General features: G+C 35.0%; 1 non-coding gene across 1 annotated transcript; it reads right to left on the bottom strand.

Annotated features, from left to right (window-relative positions):
• Positions 1-4302: 4302 nt before the first annotated feature.
• Trnal-caa lies at positions 4303-4418 on the bottom strand. Its single transcript has 2 exons — positions 4381-4418; positions 4303-4347 (listed from the first exon to the last, which is right to left on the bottom strand). It is a non-coding gene; the product is annotated as a tRNA-Leu (tRNA).
• Positions 4419-8199: the final 3781 nt, after the last annotated feature.

The raw sequence follows: 8199 nt of genomic DNA, 5'->3' as shown, positions 1-8199 counted from the left end.
ACTTTGAGCCCTGAAGATGATCTCAATAAAAGATCGAAACGTTGGCACGATAAAGAAAATGTTTTTCTGAAACCTACATCACTCCCGACCGCATCTCACGATATCTGAATAATTATTAATCTTAATGCAATAAGACATAACTCATACTCTGAGGAAATATGTATTATAGAAAAAAAAATTAAAACGTCTATGTTGTTATAATTCTTTCATGAGGTCTGTGAAGTCATTAACTGATGAACTTAATGGGTCGGGGATATAAGCAGGGCGAGGCACCGTTACAAATCCACCATTTTAAGTTCCGGAAACGCGACCAACGCAGCGGGAACAGACCAGAATAATTATAAAAGACCAAAGTACGAAATGTTTTATATTTTAAGATAAAGCATGCTCAATTTTTTTTTCAAAATTTGGACGTTTCAATAACTAAAGAAACATAAAGAAAAAAATTGAGATATAAGAAAGGAGATTACCAATTTCCGAACCCCTTTTTGCATAGTAGTCAGCTCATTTGATCTCGGGCTCTTTTCCTTTTCCATTCTTTTTAGATCGTTTTGTTCTGAAAATTTAGGCAAGGTTGGCTAGAAGAAAAAATTATAAAGTTGGATATGTCTTCATTTTCCTTACCAGAACAATGAAAATCCTTTTTTTATAACAAATTATTGTCTCAACCTTTGGTTTTATAAAGATACCTATTGGGAAATAAGGGTTATTATTTTCGTTTTATTATTAATTTTATTGTTCATATGCCGGTATACCATACCCGATTAGGGGACAAATAAGCCGTTGATGGTGCTAAAAATCTGCTGTGTAAGCAGGATGGAAAAAAGCCAAAGTTTATACTTTGTTGGTATACTTGTAGAACTAGGATGAAAGAAGGTGCAGGGTAACGAGTGCATATTTGGCCCCAAAATTAAATACTTAGTATGGGCAAGTACGCTTGTATCTTTGAATATATCTACTAAAATCTGAACATGAATAGACAAGCAACTTTGCATTAGAATGAAAAACAGAACCTTGTGTTGAAGGACTTATGGGAAAACAAAGATGCCCTTGTACTAAAAGGTTCACTGCTCATATGACGCAAAGTTTTGCTGTACAGAGATCCATACTATCATGAAACATCGTAGAAGAGAAACCATGAAAAAACTGCAAGAATCTTTTCCTGAGTTCAAGAAAAAGCGATTCAAGAAACTCTGTGCAAGATTTGAAAGGTAAGAAAATAAAGTAGGCAGGAAGAAACTCAGAATTCTAATAGATTTCTTGACGAAGCATTGCAGACTATAAGGACATATGATAAAAATTTGCATAAAAAAACTCAAAGTCAGTAAATTATGCAAGGAGGCCAGGAAAATCCCATAAACCTACTATCTGACAACATTTTAGATGAATAAACAACATGATAGCAGGTAAACAACTGAGAACTATCCAAGAAACGCCTTGCGAAATTTGAAAGCAAAGGGAATATAGAAGCATCAAAGGAATCAGGATAAGATTCGGAATAAGGTTGATTGAAACTGCGAATGGTCGTCTGAGAAATAATGGGCATCAACAGCGTGGTAAAATTTACAAAGCAAGATCCATAGCTCCTAGTCATGGATGGTGCTACAGTGAGCAATAACCTTGGGTTCTATTCTTCTGGAGCTAGATGGAAAAGAGTCGACAACTTGAGACATGACTGTTTACTTCAACTCCTGCAAATATTTCTCATTCAGCCAACGTGGCAACATGCGCGATGCATTTAATTCATAAAAAGCGTCAGAAAGACAAAAAAGCAAAAATAGCTGACTAAAAAGGACAAGTTATAAGTTATAGATACTTTGATCTCTTGGCCTATAAAAAGATCGCCAAGGATCCAACAAGGAAAAAGGTCAGGAAGAAAGCAAAATAAACTTCCTTTATCCAAAGATCAAATTATCCAATTGAATAAAATGAAATTGGATTCGCAAAGCAGCCTGCTTAATAGAAGTGCATCCCATCGAAACGATAAATAATTAATACATCCCGAAATGAGTTTAAAAAACCCGCACATTTTTCAAAAATAATGCAAACTCGTCTTATTTTCTGTTTTGACGTTTTGAGAAACAGCACGCCTGGAGAACATGATTTAAATGAAACAAGAAAAAAAATTAAATCTACTCAATCAACAGGACGACGGGTCGCATCCTGGAGAATTAATGGCTTCTTCCTCTCCCGTTCCCAAAATAGCAAAACTGTTATCACTTGCTCGCCGGATGCAGAAATATGCGGCACCTAATTGATTTAGGACCTTGTTCATAGCCGTTGGCGTTTTTTCCTTCGATATTTCGGGAGAGAAAGAGAGAGAGAGGGAGGGAGAGAGGGAGAGAGAGAGAGAGCGAGAGAGACAGACAGACAGACAGAGAGAAAGCGTGGTTGAAAGAGACAAAAATTACATCAAGCAATGGGAGACAGTGGTAAACAAACGTACAAACGAATGAGATTGACAAAAATTGGGATAAAAGATACAGGTATAAACAGGTAGACAGAAGGATATAGACGGACAGTGAGAACAGAAATAGAGAAAAAGTGTGAATGAAAGAGGGAAAGGGAGGCAAAGGAAGTTGGAACTCCTAACTGGCAGAACCGAAAGGTGTATAAAATATAAAAGAAAGGATGGAAGAGATATACAAATAGACAAAATGGAAGAAGGTGAAATAAAAGCAACATGATAAACAGGGATGAAGAGAGATAGAGAAAGATATATGTATGCAAGTTGGAAGAAACGAAACAAGTAAGAAATGTATAGCGGGAAACAGAGGTCAATGTGATAGGAGAAAGAAAGGACAAGGATAGAAGATACAAAGAAAACAGAGAAGTGCTGAGAAAGATACATAAATAGAAAGATAGGTATAGAGAGAGAGAGAGAGAGAGAGAGAGAGAGAGAGAGAGAGAGTGAGAGAGTGAGAGGGAGGAGAGTCAGACTGTGAGAGTCTGACAGAAATAATAAAGAAAGGACAAGTTGCTGGGGATGACAGAAAAATGATAATATTAGCATGGATAAACAGAATAATGTCATAATTATATTTATATTGAGACAAAATGCCATGGTTCACGAGGGAGAAAGCAAGGAGACAAAAGGACAAACACGTACATATAGAGCAATAATTAGATAGGCACAGGGATATAAATTGATTAATAATTACAACTGAGAATTAGTTGATATGAGATTTGGGAAACTTATAAAAGTTTATTCATGACGTCTCCTAAACCATAACTTTTGGTAATCATATTTAATATTTAGACAATAAGTTATATATTTGGTAAATAAAATTCTGTATTAACATCATGGAATATTTTCTACTGAAATTTTAAAACAATTATTTATTATATCATTCATCATATTATTAAATCCTGTTTATGACAGATAGTGGGTATTTGCAAAAAAGACACTTATGTTTTTTAAGAAAAGTAAGGATTTGATTGTCACACAAACTGATAAAGCTAAACAATGGTGTCTTCTGTAAAGATGAATACATTAAAAAGATGAAAGAATTCCTCAATGATGAACTAGTTTATAAAAAAGTCCAAAAAAATCCCACTAACCATTTATAAACATGAATAATAAGCTAACCAATACATCATTAAAAGATAATAACATTGACTATAGGCAAATCCAAAACTAATAACCATACAGGAACTCCCACATGTGTACTGAACATACAAAATTAAAAAAATAGGCCAGTTGTTTCTACCATTGGTTAACCATCTATACTATACTTTAAATTTTTTTTTATTACAACCTTTATCTGTGATTTCCAACTTGTTCAATTTTAATGTTAAAAACCCTTTGGAAGTAAAAAATTTCTTAAAGGTATATCATGTAACTAGGGGCATGTATTGATAAGTTCGACTCCATGTTCACTTCCGTACCGACGCACAGTACAAATGGACCACTATTAACAAATAATACAGATTCCAAATACAACAGGTTTATAGAAACATTGAAGATATGTACATGCATAAATAACCTATATTTTGTTTTTAAAAAAGGTGGTGTAAAAACCAAAAAAAAGGGACTTCCTATGAGTAGCATCTTGTCCCCTGTGGTGGCTGACTGATTTATAGGAATGATTTTTTTTTTTTAGTTTTTAATGACAGCAAAGTTGAGAATACAATTTTTAAATAAAACAATTTTTTTAAACAAATTCAAAAGATTTAGTGTTTTATTGTTTTGCAATGCACGATAATTACACCATAATAGTAAAAAGTGATAAAAAAGGAAAAGAAAAGTTATTTTAGGCCAAATGACTAAAAATTACAACATAAAAAGGAAAAAAAATTATGTGTCAGAAGTGGGATTCGAACCCACGCCCTCAGAGAGGACCAGAACGCTCGAGCCTACGTTTGTAGGCAAGGTTTGCCCTTGAGTCTGGCGCCTTAGACCGCTCGGCCATCCTGACAAGTGATGTCGACCGGCCAAAATCATGCACTTACGTTTACGTTTTCTCTCGCGGTCGATCATGTTTATGAGCGGTTTAATCATGAAATGATTATTTAATCTGCACACTTTTATAGAATAGTTGGACATGTATTTTTATTATTGGTTTTATTATTTATTGTTTTATCCATGATTTTTATGATTGGATAATGATCTGTGATTTATGTTAAAAATAATTATGAATAAAAACTCAATTTTACTTTTTCTTTTTTTACTGATTGGCCGTTTCCGATCAATTTGGTCAGCTATCTTAGTTTTTTGAACGGATTTAGCCATCTTCAGTGGTAGCCCTGAGATATAATCACGTCGCACGAGTACAGACACACCAATGAAGATGGCGGGAAGCAGAAATGCATCTATTGCCAAAACCAGGGAAGATGAGCAGATTATACAAATCGACAATGGCCCAGCACATCTCAAAAAATAGCACAATTTTTCAATATTGTTATATTAAAATTGACTACTCTTGAAATAAGTTTTCTTTTTGAAACCAATTTATTTAGAGAAATATTAAAATTAACAAGACCCTAAAGGCTACAGTATATTTGTACTGTGGGAGTTTTTGGTCATCCTAGTTTTGCCATCATCAGTAGTTGATCACCGTTATAAAAAAAGGTTGAGGTACTAGCAACTGAATTTAAGCTTAATTATGTATTACTATTATTTGTACGTTCACCCCGAATGATTATCACACCCCGATGTGCTGACCTTAGTGTCCAGTCTATACATCAGGGTGTCCACCTATCCCGTAATTTGTCTGGGATGCTTGTATCCCCCTTAAACATAATGTCCAGGAGATCGTCGCTTCCAGACTAAGTTAGGTTCCGACGGGGGCTATCGACAGCCAGTTCATTTCAGCTCCCATGCAAACTATAGTCTAGCCCAGGGGTGCTCAAACTTGAACTGCTGGCGATCTACCTCAATATTTTTGGACTACTTACGATCGACTCTGAGAGTCTGCAAGTGTGTGTGATGCAGGGTTGTCGTACATACACGATACACCCTACCTACCTAGGTAGGGTGTACCGTAGCATATATAGATATTAGCTTTCTGCACAATATAGGTACATTATTTTAGTCAAGGTTTGGGTTAGGTTTAGTTAGGTTCTTCTCTACAATATCAATGAAAAAACTCATAGTTATTAAAAATTGCGAGTTTATTGGTTGTTACAAAACAAAAGAGTTACATATGATGTTAAACTTAACTAAGAAGTGGCTTTGGATGTTGAAGCGTGGCACTGCATGTCCTCAGCATACTTTTCATAAGATGGTACGTAACCACTGAGTGCTAATCGCAAGCATGATGACATATGATCGTCAGTTAGTCGATTGCGATATTTTGACTTAATTATCTTCATTTCAGAAAATGCAGACTCGCACAAGTAAGTTGACCCAAAAAATGCCGTCAGTTGAAGGGCGATTTGCCTTACATTCGGATATTTATCTTCAGATATAAAACACCAGAAATTTGTATCAGATGCTGTAGCTTTGAGATGTATATCTGATATAATCTGCACCAACTCATTTTCAACAGAACATGAGTTCATATTAAACTGACTTGCTATTTCAGTAGCTAATTCCTCAATGTTTTTACATGAAAAAGGATAACTCATAAATGATGCTATATTTTCCAATTTACTGCAATCATAAAAACGCATTTCGAATTGTCCCAAAATATTTGATAATTCAGCCTCATACGTATCATAATTCAACTGAGGAATCCTTGCTTTCAAAGACGGAAAATGTTTCAGATCCTTTCTTTTCAGTTGATCTATCATAAGTTGCAATTTACTTTTGAATGCGTTTACTGCGCTAATCATCTCAATAATAGTTTTTCCTTTACCTTGAAGCTCCAAGTTAACGGTGTTTAAGTGCATTGTGATGTCAGTCAAAAATGCCAAATCAGTCAGCCATTTTTCGTTTTTCAAAATCTGAGTGTCATCACCTCTTTCGTCTAGAAAAGCTGTTATTTCGGGCAATAATTCTTGAAACCTTTCTAGGAATTTCTCTAATAGCAGACATGATTTCTGTTTTATTTTTAAAATCTCCAAATAAAGTCTCACCCGCTTCAATAAATGCTTCCTTCACCACCGATCCATCTTTGAATGGTTTCTTGTGTTTCGCCAATATATGAGATATTTTAAATGACGTGATCGTAGCAGCTTTTGATTGTTTGGCTGGTCTTGTGAACATGGATTGTTCTTTTTTCAAACAAGATATCAAATCACTTACTTTTCGTTTTCTTAATTCACTCTGTGGCGGAAAATCCTTTTCATAGTTTTTATGAACCGTTTTATGATGCCTCTCTAAGTTACCACGCTTAGGTATTACACAAGGTAGGTGTATAATCGCTTAGGTACACGACAAATAACACAAATGCACTTATCCTTCACCATACAAAAGAAAAATTCTTCCTCCCAATCCTTATTAAAATGATACGTTTTAGATTTCACTGCACTCATTTTCCACTATTTAATAATAAACTTTGTATCGACGTAGTATCAAGTTACAATTCAGAATGACTCCAATTCCTGCAGGCACAACATTTATATCGGCGTGAACGAAAGTCTCGAATGTTCCCGTCAAACGCGCCGCCCGAAACTAGACTGTACTGTCTCTCGTTGTTTCTAGACTAGACTGTACTGTCTACTAGTCTAGAAACAACGCGGCTTTTCTTTGACAAGTGCCGCGCGTTCCTTTGATAAAGCCACCTTTTGCCGCAAGCAGTGTTATTTTATTACGTAATACATTTTTGTAGTTTAGTTACCTACCTACTTATTAAAAAATTTTTTCTTCTCGAGATCTACTCAAAAAGCACTCGCGATCGACTGGTCGATCGCGATCGACCGTTTGAGCTCCCCTGGTCTAGCCTAATACTACTACTTAAATCAGAAAAATCAATTGCTTTTATTATAATTGATTGATTTTTAGTAGCTTTCTTCTGCCGTTATATCTCCACTACGATCCGATTGTATGTTCATATTTCAAAAAGATGACCTCACAACCGTTAAATATTCATATTCTATTTTAGACGAGAGGAAACAAGGACGCATGTAGGTAGAACGTGGATAAACACATTTTTTTGGTCTAAATCTACAGTCGTTAAGAATTTTTCCAATTCCAGATGGTTCCAAATAATAATAATCGAAACCGGTCAAAAGAAAGAAATGATAAACATTAAAATCTTAAATCGAGTTGCTAAGTAGTATTAAGTTCGTCTGTGTGCCAGCCGTTTTTCGAAAAGGTCACTGTTGATTATTCGCTATTAAAGCTAATAGTCATCGTCAGTCTTGCTGAAGGTGCTTAATCTTCCAGAGAATGATCTAAACTAACCACCTCTGGTACTACATTAGCTACTTGGTAACACAGATTTGTCCTCGCACTTGATACTCTTCTGAAATTAAACAGTAACATTTGATTTTTATTGTTCTATACTGTTAAATTTAAGAATGAACTTTGTCAATATAAATAAAGTAATTGTGAGGATGAGCCTGTAGTTTGGTCGTATCTAACGTCTATTGGTCGTTACGCCATTTTCGAAGGGTTTTTTTATAACTAATTATTTGATTTTTGGACAGTATGTTGTTTTTTAGAGCATTATCCTGACTTAACCTCTTGTGTAGTTTTGGGATTTATAACATTCTCTTGAATATACAGGGTGTATTATACTGGACGTAATATCATTTCATTTGTGGCCAAATCTCATGTAATATGGGATTTTCCTGCCTATCCTCGCTGGTTTG

Source organism: Cimex lectularius, unplaced genomic scaffold (genome assembly GCF_000648675.2).
Source record: "Cimex lectularius strain Harlan isolate CLEC.00 unplaced genomic scaffold, Clec_2.1 scaffold98, whole genome shotgun sequence".
NCBI lineage: Eukaryota > Metazoa > Arthropoda > Insecta > Hemiptera > Cimicidae > Cimex > Cimex lectularius.
This window is presented reverse-complemented; position numbering and strand designations above follow the sequence as displayed.